This window comes from Melanaphis sacchari, unplaced genomic scaffold (genome assembly GCF_002803265.2).
Source record: "Melanaphis sacchari strain LSU unplaced genomic scaffold, SCAv2.0 Contig4_pilon_pilon, whole genome shotgun sequence".
NCBI classification, from domain to species: domain Eukaryota; kingdom Metazoa; phylum Arthropoda; class Insecta; order Hemiptera; family Aphididae; genus Melanaphis; species Melanaphis sacchari.
The window spans coordinates 8,727,084-8,741,025 of NW_020271335.1; the positions used below are offsets into that span (position 1 = coordinate 8,727,084).

The window sequence follows — 13,942 nt, forward strand, 5'->3', positions numbered from 1 at the left end:
TTCTTAGTCCAGCATCCATGCATCAATATGGCAATAGCATACAAATAATTTTGAGTACATAATACACAACTATACTTCTAAAGTAGTGCAGTGATAGTGTAATAGTGTGGTCAAAATTTGCTGCGCTCAGTGATCTATCTGACCTATTTCTGCCATCGACATTACATAATAATAGTTAAATAAATTTTTTATAAAATACCTAACTCAATATATTACTAAATCATAATACACTATACTTAATAGATATAAAATTTGATATATTTTCATTCAATTTCCATAAATTTTTTTTTTAAGTATCATTAAAAAATTGTTCACCTAAAAATGTTAAAAATGAAATTGTATATTTTTTTTTTTTAAATAAAAATTTGAAACGTATTCCATTAAATTGTAATGTACTTATTAATTGCTGTAAAAATTCGTTATTTGTCATGGGGACTCTAAGATTAATACAGAACTTTTTGACATACATGCGATTTTTCAAATCCCATTGCTTTGACCGGAATACGAAAGATAGAATAAATAATACTTTTTGTCTAATATTATAGTAGACTATGTAGTTAATATTATAAAATGGTAATGATTTTGATTCGTTATTAATATTAAATATATTAATCTTGTAGGTTTAACACACATTGCCACATCTACATATTTTATTATTAATATCATACAACATCATTTTGCAACAAAAATGATTGTTATAATTTCCATCATAACTGTTTTGCAGTTCGATGGTTTTACTCAATATCAGTATTAATAACAGTGTTCCAATAATCGGTGATATAACTTATCGATATAATGACGATAAAACGCGTTTGATTTCGTATAATGGTCGTGTTATAGAATTATTTGTTCAAACATGCGGCGGTGACACAGCTATGTGCGTATAATATTATAAATCATAAACACGCACTAAAATCATTTGCCATCCGCGTGTCGTGCATCTCGTATAACAATAATATTACGACATTTGCCCTAAAATGGATTGCCGCGCGGCGCATTAAGACTATACGCGACGTTGCCACTATCGATTTTAAATCATTATCGGAATCCGACTACGACGATATTATACATGGTGATCAAATTAATGAGCTTGGCTAACCTTCCGAGTCGAATTTTGTATACAACCTTAACCAATGACCATTTCAATGAAAAAAAAAAAAAAAAATTAATAAAAACAACGAATCTCGGTATATTTTGACATTGTAGTCTAAAAAAAAAAAAAAAACAGTCGTAAATAATTCAAAAAATAATTGACTCGGAGAATAAGTGTAGCTATCAAACGGATCACACTGCGTGCGTAATATCAATATTGTTATACGCGTGTTCTCGCGATGGATACGCGAGAGAAGCGATGACAATTGCTCATCTGAAAACAAGTCGAATATAATAATAAAAACGCACATCATACAAAACCATTGCTGGTTCGTATATACATTACCGTGCAATCGATACAATAGTATAATATATACCAATCGAGACGCGACACCGTCATGCATTCTTTAAAAAAATAAAAACCGAAACGACGGTTTTGCCGAATAAAAGAGTGAATAATTGTATACAGCCGACGACCACACTATGCGCCACAGTTAAAAATCATCAACGGAGATATTCCGACAATAAAACACACACACAAACACACAATACGATTTAGAAGCTTTTCGTGTACTCTGTATATTGTCGTTTATGGTTTTATACTAATATTTTATATATACTTGTATATATATATATAAATAATTCACAATATCTAATAATATTGTATTTATATACAATTCACAACACCTAATAATATTAAATTTATATACGCCGCACGCTTCGGATAGGGACCGATCGCTATTAATTCCCTGCGTTAAAACTGACAACTGTAATCAAAAACCGACGACGGCGGGGTCAAACTCGTCGCGTTCGAGCCGGTCAACGAGTGAGCAATATAATATCGGCCCATCGCCCAAAACGATGATGTGACCGCCACTGCCACCGACGACAATGATTAATCGTATTCGACGTGTGTCCGCGCGAATATCCCTGATGTGCGAAAGGCGTCGTGTCTATGTCATGTTTTCGATTTTGTTCTCCGTCATTATTAATAATATCGTTATTGGCATTTTTCAACGAGCTCGTACGAGCCTTCACTGACGTTTAGAAAACTTAAAACCGCACGACGGCGAATAGCAATATAAATAATTAAGCTGGACGAAGGTATGTACTGGCGCGTTGAAGAGCGGTAGGCGTGAAAAGGGGAAACTCGCTCGTATAATGGTACGTTTTTGAAGTGGTTTTATATACCATACTAAATTATTATTAAAAAGAGTTATTTTTTAAATTTAATAGGTATATAGTTTTTAATTATTTGATAGAAATGTAAAACGTTAATAAAATCGAATGGGCACCTACAGTTATAAATTAGTAAAATTCGTTCGCCTTCAATCAAATATGTTCATTTTCAGGAAAATATATAATTTTAACAACTTCCCAACTAGGAATGACGTGAGATGTGAAGAAATTTTACAAATATCATACTTTCGTAATAATAAGATTTACTCACAGCCTTACGAAGTTTCCTCAACAAAGTACGAGTACTAATCGAATTAATGTTTGGTCATAATATCAGTACCAAAAAACATCACATACAAAGGAAAATAAACTATACCTGTTTGGAATAACATCTACTTTATTATAGTTCTTCGTTTTTATCAAATTGATAATCTGTTCGTGATCACTTACAGGTCAAGTTATTTGTTGTATATAGCTATTTATTTCATAAAAGCTTAGTTGTTATTAATAGATTTTCACTAAAAAAAAAATAATTGATAGCTATTCGTTAAACTAGGTATAACCGTAGAGATATTATTTGTTATTACAATAAACGAAATAAATAGTGGCACTGTAAAACTTGTCCCCAGACGAAAAATTGTTCAACATTCGGCACTGCAAGTAGGTTTTAATTTATACAAATATTTAGTAAACTATATTAATTGTTATTACTGTTTTGTAAAAATAAAACACGGAAATAGTGTGACGGCGAGATTGTAAAAAATATGGAAACGAAAAGAGAGTGCAGTACCTAGTTCGTAATCTCCGCAATTCCACGGGCTTACGAAATTCTTGCGTCCTCCTACAGTTTTCGTTATTTTTTTTTTTCAATTATTTCCCTCGAGTCTTATACACGCGTATATAGCGTGTACCGCCTAGCTACTCCGCCTGCGCTACCACCCAGAAAGGCGGATATTCTTTTCATTCGCGGGGTCGTTTACGTCCACTTGAACAATTCTTCCACCACCGCCGAGGCCTAATCAACCGAGTGAAATGGGTTTATTATTCTTTACTATTTTATACAGTTTACATCCAAATAAAAAACAACATCTATAATAATAATAAAAAACCACAGTCCCCTTTCCGGCCAAGTGTTTATTATATATTTTTTTTCCATACCACAGCGACATCACCCCGGCAGCACCGGTTTAAAGAAAAACGCGTAAAACGCATAAATCAATGTTGTGGTACTTTTTTGTTTTTTCTCTCCATTCTTCTGTGAAACCGTCTTTGATGACGTTAACGACCCGCATTCCATGTAGTTATCTCGTCCGTCATATTTATCATACAGCCCAAAGTCCTGACTTTTCCCCGGACCGGCGCCACCAAGGATACACTTCAGTACTTCACCAAGATCACCGTGCATACCGCACTTAAACAATGTAGTAATTATATGAATCATTTCTATAAATGTTCGACGAGAACTAGTCCGATTGTTATAGTAATAACTCGCGTTTCGATTCAGTTGTTAGAACGTGGAAGGGGGGCATTCAACGGCGTGTCGATATAAATAATAAACATAAAAATATACGTACATAAATAAAGCATAATAGATATACACCTTTAACCTATTTACCTATTTAGGATATAAGTAGATGTACTACAAGCAACCATTTACAATCCCGCAGATATGTATACAGTTTTGAATGTATGAATAAACTATTGTTCAAATGACTCCTAAACTAGTTGTCTATTTTGATTTTTATGATTTTTAAAAAATGTTTTGAAAAATTCTAGTTCATAAACTGCAAGCCACATTTTTATGGAAATAACTTATATTGCATTGTGCTGTTGTTTTAGGTTTTTTAATGATAACTGTATTATATTTTCAATATTTCATAATAAAAAGAAGAATACTTTTATAAAAATGTCAATATACAAATATCGAATATATTTTTGATAAAAAAAAAAATTAGGTTTTTTGATGAACTGAGTAAAATTTAAAAAAATAGATACTTCGCAAAAGTTATGATCTACTACTCACTGTTGCTCATCTAATTTTGAAATACTCAAATACTAAATAAATTACTAAATAAATATCTATTTATTCACTATTCAAAATCAAAAATTTAAATACAACACTTTTAAATTTGCAAGTATATTATTATTTCTTATGATTATGAAAATGAAAATATAAATATATATATATACAAAACCATTATGATAGAAATAGTATATCAATAATAGTACAGAAAAACTTATACTTGCAAAAATGTAAAGTATAAGTCTCTTTAAAACTTAAACTATATCATTGGTTATATAAATTAGGTTAACTAATTAAATAGACCACATTCTATAATCCTTGGGGTTAACTTTATTTTATTAAATATAGGTACAAAAAAAAAATCTAAATGTAAAACGGGATTATATCATACTATTAATAATAGTATTACCTCTGATCTTATTTAAAGTGGCAAATATTTTGTACAGTAAATCTATAAAAAAAATAAACGGTTTCATTTATAAATTTATTGACACAATATGTGCACATAAATTATTATGTTAAGGTATTGGTGCTTTTAATAATAGTCTTATTTTTAACTTAAAATAAACATGTATTCATAACATTTATACGTATTTATTTGAAAATGTGTTGATCAAGATTAATGCGATAGCTCAATGTTCATTTATTGCTAACTTTGACGGCAGCAAATATAACGTATCAATTAAACTTAATCACTTAATATACTTTGATAATTGTATTTAATTATAAGCTATTTAATTTTCAAATAAATAATACAATTTTACGATAAAATACTTTCTAAAATGCTGAAATTAACAACTTACGTTCATACCATTCAAATTAATTAATCTCAAAAAATATTTTTCAGCCTATAATTAAAACTAACTCTAAAAATATATGTTCAAGGACAAAAATGTAATTTTTCTCATTACTTACTAGTTGAATATAGCATATTACTAATAATTTAAACACGAATTAGTTTTTCATTCATAAAAAATATTGGCTTAAAAATTATACAATATTCGTAATATTATATTATTATAAGGAGCCATTGAAAACATCTTTAAGATTAATACTTATTAAGAATACTAATATTATAAATAATAGCACTGCATTATCTAGATTACTTATAAACTCTGTTTAAAAGTAATATCACAAAATAGGTTATTTTAATTCGTATTTTAGAATAGCCATCTTTTGACATAATTTTATTCCATACATTTAATACAAATTAAATTTGTATTATTGATAAAATATTCATATCATACAAGTATTTAATGAAATTAGAGATAATAAGAAAAAAATTATAATAACTAATTCTAATACTCTTGACACTTAGTGATTAAATGATAAAATGTATCTATTTTTAACTTTAATATTAGGTGAAATTTGTATTGATTACAATATCATAAAATATATTACCAGTATAATAAATTAGTATATGAGATATAGATAAAATACATGGAACGTAGATTCTATTAAAATACGTAATTATAAATAAATAACTATGTTCAATATTATACCAAGAGAAGACAAATATAAAAAAAAATTAACAGAAATATTACAGATTAAATTTATTACCTAGATTAATACGATACAATATATAAGGAAAATTATAAAGTATTTATATTTTAGTTTTACACATAACCAACAAATAACGTTTTAGAATTACTTTTTATATACAATAAAATATGGTATATTTGATCAAAAATTAAAAAAATAATCACTTGATGATAAAATGATAACAAACAACAAATTCATCACTGTCTGGCATTATATCTCTCTAAATATTACAAATTGTCATATAGTTAAAATAAATTACTTACTTAAATTGAAATTTTATAAGATAAAAAAAATTATGTCTCTTAATATTGATTAATAAAATATATATAAATATTATATGTAAAAAAAAATTTTTTGTACAACATAATTAATGCTCGTCATTTAATAAATTAATCAATTTCATTCATTGTTAATTATTACAACTAACTTAATCACAAAAATAATTGAAAATGATTGTTGTTTAAATTGAAAATATTATTTAAAAAATTTAAGTTAGATAATTTCTCTATAGTTAAAAAATATTAAATTTTCATAAAATAAATCTAAATATTGTATCAATATAATCAACGTTATAATTAGATATTTATGCAATCCAGTCATATTAATATTTTTAAATCATCAAAATTAATAGTTTGATAATTATCAACAAAAAAAATAAAATTGAACTAATAATATAGGAACCGTAAAATAAGTCAATATATTAAAATCATAAAAATATACTTTATTTAAAATCAAACCGATCGGTAAAATATGACTTAAAAACCTTAACTAGTAATACACAGCACCCTCAGCCAACACCGGTAATTTCGGCACTGAATATAACTCAATACTATAAATATGATATTTCCCTAAAGTCCATAAGCCTTGTAAATATTTTGTAGATTTATGAATATATTATAGGCTATACATTTCAGCATCGATACTAGTTACATCATCAACTTTTTTAGAAGACATACAGCATATTCATTTTATAGTTAAATTGTTTTTAAATAATAATATAATATTTAAATTATATTTATTTATATTTTTAATTTTAATAAATACAGTATTTAATTTTTAAGTATAATATTATATTGATGTACATTTGGATGAGGCTCATACATTTTGAAGTTACTAAATCAATTGAAATCAAATTTCACACACATATTCCTTAAGATTCAGTAAATGTCTATAATTTCGTTTTTTAACTCGTAAAGATTTTTATAGAATGATATACACATAAATTTCGTTCACAAAAATAGAAAAATGTATTATTAATATATAGTGTTTCTTTTGGTTATAGAAATAATTATAGGTTAAAGATTTAAGAAATACTTTATTGAATTTTACAAAACTTTTAGAATATAGTTCGATCTAAGTTCAAAAATAAACCAAGTGCTGTTTCCAATCCATCATAAGTGAATTGCCCACAGGTTGAATTAATTCACAAAACGAAATATACCAACGCCGATTAGCCCGTTAACTTAACTACACTAAAACCATAATACATCTATATTCTATATAGCACCATATTTTATATTTTTTTTATATTTTTCACACGCAGACAGGTTATTAACTATAAAAATAATGAATTTAAAAAAAATATGTTGTTTTTTTGAAATTCTTACCTATAAGCTAAAAACTTTTCAAATTTTAAGTTTAAACTCACAAAATGATGAATTACGTGCAAGCGGCATTATAATTATTTTATGTCAAGGTATATATAAAGCATATATTTGCATTCCAAATAACATGGGTGCATGTATATTATCCGAGTGAAATAGTTGAAAATATTAAATTGTTAAAATAATATACCAACATAACTTCACCGTTACCGCACCCCTATATTAAATACTAAAGCGTCAACGCAGGAATATAATATAACACTCCGTGTTGGTTTAAATTGTACATGTAATAGTTTTCATTTTCAAAATTATGTTTGTAAAACACTTTTGTGTATAATCTTCTATAATATAATACTAGGGGATAAAACTACCATCTCTTTATCAAAACTCTAAGATATTATTTAAATGTAATTTTATATGATATAATTAGATAAAATGTTTCATAAAAAATTACTCTTACTGTTTCAAAAACAAATAAAAACACCTTTTACGTAGTGTAAGAATTATAACAAATACTTGCATATATAATAAACCTTATTTATTTAAAAAAAATCAAATGCAAAAATGTTTGTCAAAATTTATTTTAAAAGGAAATACACAAGATTTTCACTGATAAAACTATTCTGTGTAAGAAATAATCCAAAAGGTTTTAGAAACACTTAAATTAAAATATAATCGACATGAAAACATATTTTACTATGTACATAAATGTTTTTGTATAGTAAAATGCTATATAATATAAAATATGACTTCACTAAAGACATAAAATGTATTAAATGTATATAATTATAATAATTTATTTGTATAGAACTACGGTTAAATACAATTATTAAAGAATTTATTGTCTAATTAATAGTTCCATATTTTTAAACAGATAGGAATCAAATTCCAGTTTTTTAATATTTAGAGGCATTGTAAAAGAGAGATAATACTAAGAATTCTATAATTTATCAAATTCAAGTTGATGAATAATTTTGAGATGATTGTTAAATACTGAACCAAACCATACATGAGTTATACTTTTATTTTAAAATTTTAAAGATCTCTACGTACACCATATTCCTATTAAGTCGTCTACTTCAGTAGTTGTCAAAAAGCATTTTAAATGGAAAATGAGCGGTGATGCTGTTCGTCATGGAATATTTTTAAGTAGTTTTTATAATAATTTTAACTCACATGTGTCATCATGAATCAGCTTGTATGTGAAATGCACAAATTTTTTGACAATGATCCTTATACATATAGATAGGAAGATTTGAACCGTTCTTACGTTTAACACCATAAATTCAAATAAAACTTAGAATACATTCATACGAAACTATATTAAGGGTTATCTGTATAATAATATAATATGTGCAATTTGAATCGAAGGAGTGGTTTTATTTGATAAAGCCGCTGCTATTGAGTTTTACATTAATGTAAATGAAGATAGATACTAGGTATACCTTTTTGTTTAATGTTAAGCCGTAATATTTAACTTTAAAAAATGGCCTAAATGTATTACATTTTTAACTTTTAAATCATTTTGTATTATTTATATTTTATACATTAAAGTACGTAAAACCCGTTTGGTATTGTTAACAATACAATAAAAATAAATAATAAAAAATGAATTTATAGTTAAGTGTATACAATTAAATGAAAAAATTTTCGGAACCAAGTTTTAAAATATCAATTAAATAACACCATTACGTAACAGATAATTTAAAACGTTTAAATTTCTATGAAAATGAATAAAAATGAGTAATCATTTTTTATTCAGTTAAAATACTTAGTGAATCAATTCAAATTCACATTAAATATTTTCAAATAAAAATACAATTTTAAAAGAACCATTTTATATATTTAGTAATAAACTATTCTTAAAATAACGTTTTCAAAAATTGTACGAATAAATGAAGTCATGATGATGGTAATTTATTTTTAAAATATTGATAATAATATTAAGACATTTATTTGAAAAATAAATATTATTTCGGGTGTGCTTGATTCTAAATGTAGGTTTTCAAAGAGTTAATTAATAATATGTGATCACTTGACTTTTTGAAGATTAGAAAGAGATTGGCAACCTTTGCAATTAGCTGGATGTGAGCCACTACATAAAACTCGGTTTTTTTGGCACTGAATGGAATTATGTTCTCCATCACATACCTGTAATTTAGATTTCAATTAGTAGCATACATGAATAATAGAGATAGAACTGTTGTAAGTCCTTGGTTTAAGATAAACTTTTTGTTTTTTTTCTATAAACCTACTTAATTTTTATTGTTTTACAAACACAAGAGCTTAAATTTGTTAGTTATTCAGGAGGCTTGAATAAAACAAATATAGCCAAATATAATAAAGGTTCTTAAATTTTATTATTACAGCTTGTAGTTCATCATATCTCAATTATAATTAATTAAGAAACATAACTATAATACCGCGTTTTAAAGATATACATACAAACAGATTTTTTAAGTTTTTTTTCTGTTTTTGCTTAAGGTTAGTTGTTAACAGTGTTAAATACTAAGTCACTTTTTCTAAATTAGACAGAATTTATATAAAGCTATCCGTTATATTTCATAAAATTTAAAGAAAGTGAAAATTTTTGAATAACAAAAATATTGTTATAATTTAATTTAAATCTAAAGTAATAATGCTTAATTTACAATGATTTATGAAATATTAATATTACGTCTAACATAATTTATAACTACATAATCACAAAAAAAGTCTAATTAAAGTTAACTAATCGATGTAATATTATACATTTTGACGGTAAATAAAAAAACGGAGTGAAACAAACGCGTAAACAGAAGTAGACAAATGAATAAACTTTTTAGTTTTTTAATGAAGAGTATTTTATTTTAGAAAAAATTATATTTTTGTTTTTAGTGAAAAGTTTTTTTTCTTGGGTATAAGTTTGATCAAAATAGAATATACTTAAGTTTAAAAACTTTCTGTAATTTTATACACAAAATGAAATTTCACAAGATTAAATATTTTTAAAAAATCACTTTAACATAATTAATGTAATATATTTAAATTTATATTTTAAAATAGGCCACGGCCTATATTCATATAACTTTCAGATTAAATAAAATTAAAAATATATTATGTTTTGTTTAGAATAGCAAAATACATTTTAATATAATTTATATTAACACTTAATAATAATATTAAAGTTATTATACTTAAGTAGTTTTTTATTAATTAAACAATGCAAAGCTCCGTTATAATAAAAGTAACTAGTAAGTTATTCATTTATCTAAATCATAAATAATCACAATAAATTCACATAAAAACTGAAATCTTTAAATACCAATGGAACCAATTTTTACACAAGTTGGTAGTCCTATAAATTCGTACAACCTTCTAGAAAATTTTCTAGGTAGGTCTAAAAATTTTAAAAGATAAATCTTAAAGCAAGATCGCATTGCTTAATAAATAATTACTCATTTATACTTGATACTTATCTAAAAATTTCGAGTAAAAATAATCAAATGTTTAACTATTTCAAATTAAATTTAAGTAATAAGTAATATTACTTTAATGCATACTCGTATACATAAATATTAAATATCCATAATTAGAATGAATTTTCTGCTTTGATTTTTAAATTACATATAATTTATTACCACTAAGAATTAATATTAAAAATTAAAACGTGGTATACATTTAACGATAACAGTAATAATACTTTTACTTACCTGTATAAGACTGAAAATGCTTTATTAGTTATTACCCAGTGTATTGTATAAAACTGAAATATGACTATTTTAAAATATCGATTTACGCCCATAGAAATTAATTACCGTTCATCAGATCCTTTTGTTATTTTTCACTCATAGTTTACGATGTCAAAAAATAATTAACGTTTAATGTAACATACTTTATATTATACTCAATAGCAATATTAGTACTATATTTTAGTTGGTACCATAAAAAATATAATCTCTTTTAAAAGCAGAAATAACAAATTTATTTATCTATTATTGAATATTAAGAATTACCTTTTAATAAGATTTTTATAATAAAAGGCCAATATCAATCTTAATAGACAATTTTAATCATTAGATAATTTAAAAAAAAAAAAAATAATAACAATAATTTTACAATATTTTTAATGACATTATATAACATTGATTTGTAAAAAAGTAAAATAAATAAAAAAAACACTAAAACTAATCCAAGAAATATTTCGAAATACGTTAAAAAAGACATTCAGAACTAGTTAACTGAGCAGTTTTTTGATGAACGACCTCATTTTGTAATTTTTTTTTTTTAAATCCAATCCATAACGAATTTTTAATGATCTATAATCAATCACATTGCGCATAAAAAATATTCAATCAGTTTGACCTCATTATACATAATTACAAATGTCGCTGTGTATTTATTCATGACAGAATTTAAACGAAATAACTATATATTATTAATTATTTAGAATTATGTATATTCTTTATTTTATTCTTGAGTACGTTCTGAGATTGTCCACGACTTCGTATTTTTTTAATTTATGTATATTTTTTTATTACAATAAGCTTATAACTAAACATTTAATTTGCATAGCTAAATAAATAGATGCTTTTTCAAAATATTTGACTAGAATAGAATAACGAATTGCAATGGAAATACAATTTTTGTTTTTAAATTTTACTATTGATAGCTTTATTTTGAACACAGTGATATATAATACTATTCGCATAAGCACAATTTTAAACTAGATTAACAACACAAAAGAATTTTTTTTATTTTCCATCTCAAAAGATTAAATACTATGTGTAGTAAGACATGATTGAATTCATAAAGTTGTATTTTGAACTAAATTGTAATTTTTTTATTAGAATTCGTTATGAATTTAAAATAAAATGTTTAAGCTTCCAATATTAGTATTAAATATATTGGTCCTAATAAATAAAAAATTAACATTTAGTCTAATGTCTGAATTGTTAAACAAAAACTGATTTGTTTGTAAAATTAAAAATAAAATAAAATCCTTTGTACCCACTGGCTATTATACAAAATTACATTATACAATTTAATATTAATCCGTTAAATGATATTTACTTAATATTTGTGTGTAGGAAGTTAAGGAACAAGACAGTACACCTACATAATTACTACTCTTTATAGTTCATTTATTTGTATTAAAAATTTTAAATCAAATTTAAATATAATTCAAGTATTCGACCGCTATCAAAAACGAATTAATTTATCGAGAAAAATATAGTTTTGATTTTCTTCTTGATTTAGTAAAGCACCGTCAGGTCCAGACCTGACATTTTTTTCTATAACTAGTTTAGATAATATTAGTACAATTACTATATAATGTTTATACAAACATATTAATTCTTATAACCAGTATTAAGCACAATTACCAACATTTTAAAATTTTAGAAATAAAATTATATCTCTAGAGATATCATTCTTAATAGTTTATGCATTTAAACGTTTGTTTATTTAACGAAGTATTAATTTCATACTAAAAAAAACAGCTAAAATTTTAGGAAAATAGTCAATTAACATTTTACTGCGAATTAATATATTAAAATTATCATCTACCTATATTGTAAATAAAATATTATTTTAAAGTGTAATTTTATGTTAATCGTAAAAAAACTATATAAATGTGTAATATAAAGATATTACGTAATTTATATAATACATAACGCAAAAACCATTCAAAACTTACTTGCAACTTGCAAGTCACATAATATTTTAATCATATGTATAATAAAAACTTTACAGGTAGTAAATGTTATTCCTCGATATTTTTTTAACATTATGTCGCAATAATAAACTAAATCTTAATCACACAAGAGCATCGCGTTTTGTAATGATATAAAAAATAATATCAATAATTAATAATAATTATTGTAATCTACATACAGGAATATAATTGTACGGTGTTAACTGTTCATTTTTATTTTTAACTAATAAACGTAAAATCTCAATAATATCATGTACCTATAGTTACACTTATATTGTAAAATATTTGTAAAATGAATGTGGAATCAACAAAAAATGGCTTAAAAGACAACTTATTGAAACTTGTATAAGTATTATCTATATAGATAGTAATGTACACTACATAATTATATAATTGCTTTTGTTACTTCCTATAGACTGCGATAATCTATAACCATTTCTGGGTCAATTACATTTATAAGCTGTCGTTTTCCACCATGATATAACATTTCATAAAAATACCTATATGTGAATCTGGGTCGTCCTTTAACCTAAAAAGTTAATTTAAAAAAAAAAGCTTTAAATTTACGCATTCGCAATAATATTATTGCTAAACTAGCTGACATTGGATGGAAGATAAACTAATCTTTTGTGAACAACAACTCTCGCATTAGTGTATTCTACTGTTGAATTCTACTCTTTTTTATGGTAACAGATGTCACGTAACAAAAATAGATGTTTATCTTAATCGAATTGATAGCATTGGAAATTATTTCTGGAACACTAAAGCCATCTCCTCTACCTTGATTATGATCTATTTGCAAATATT

At 24.8% G+C, this 13,942-nt stretch overlaps 1 long non-coding RNA gene across 1 annotated transcript in view; it reads left to right on the forward strand.

Annotated features, from left to right (window-relative positions):
• LOC112598689 overlaps positions 1-13,942 on the forward strand; it is a 177,103-nt gene that overhangs the window by 111,308 nt on the left and 51,853 nt on the right. The window lies entirely within an intron of this gene.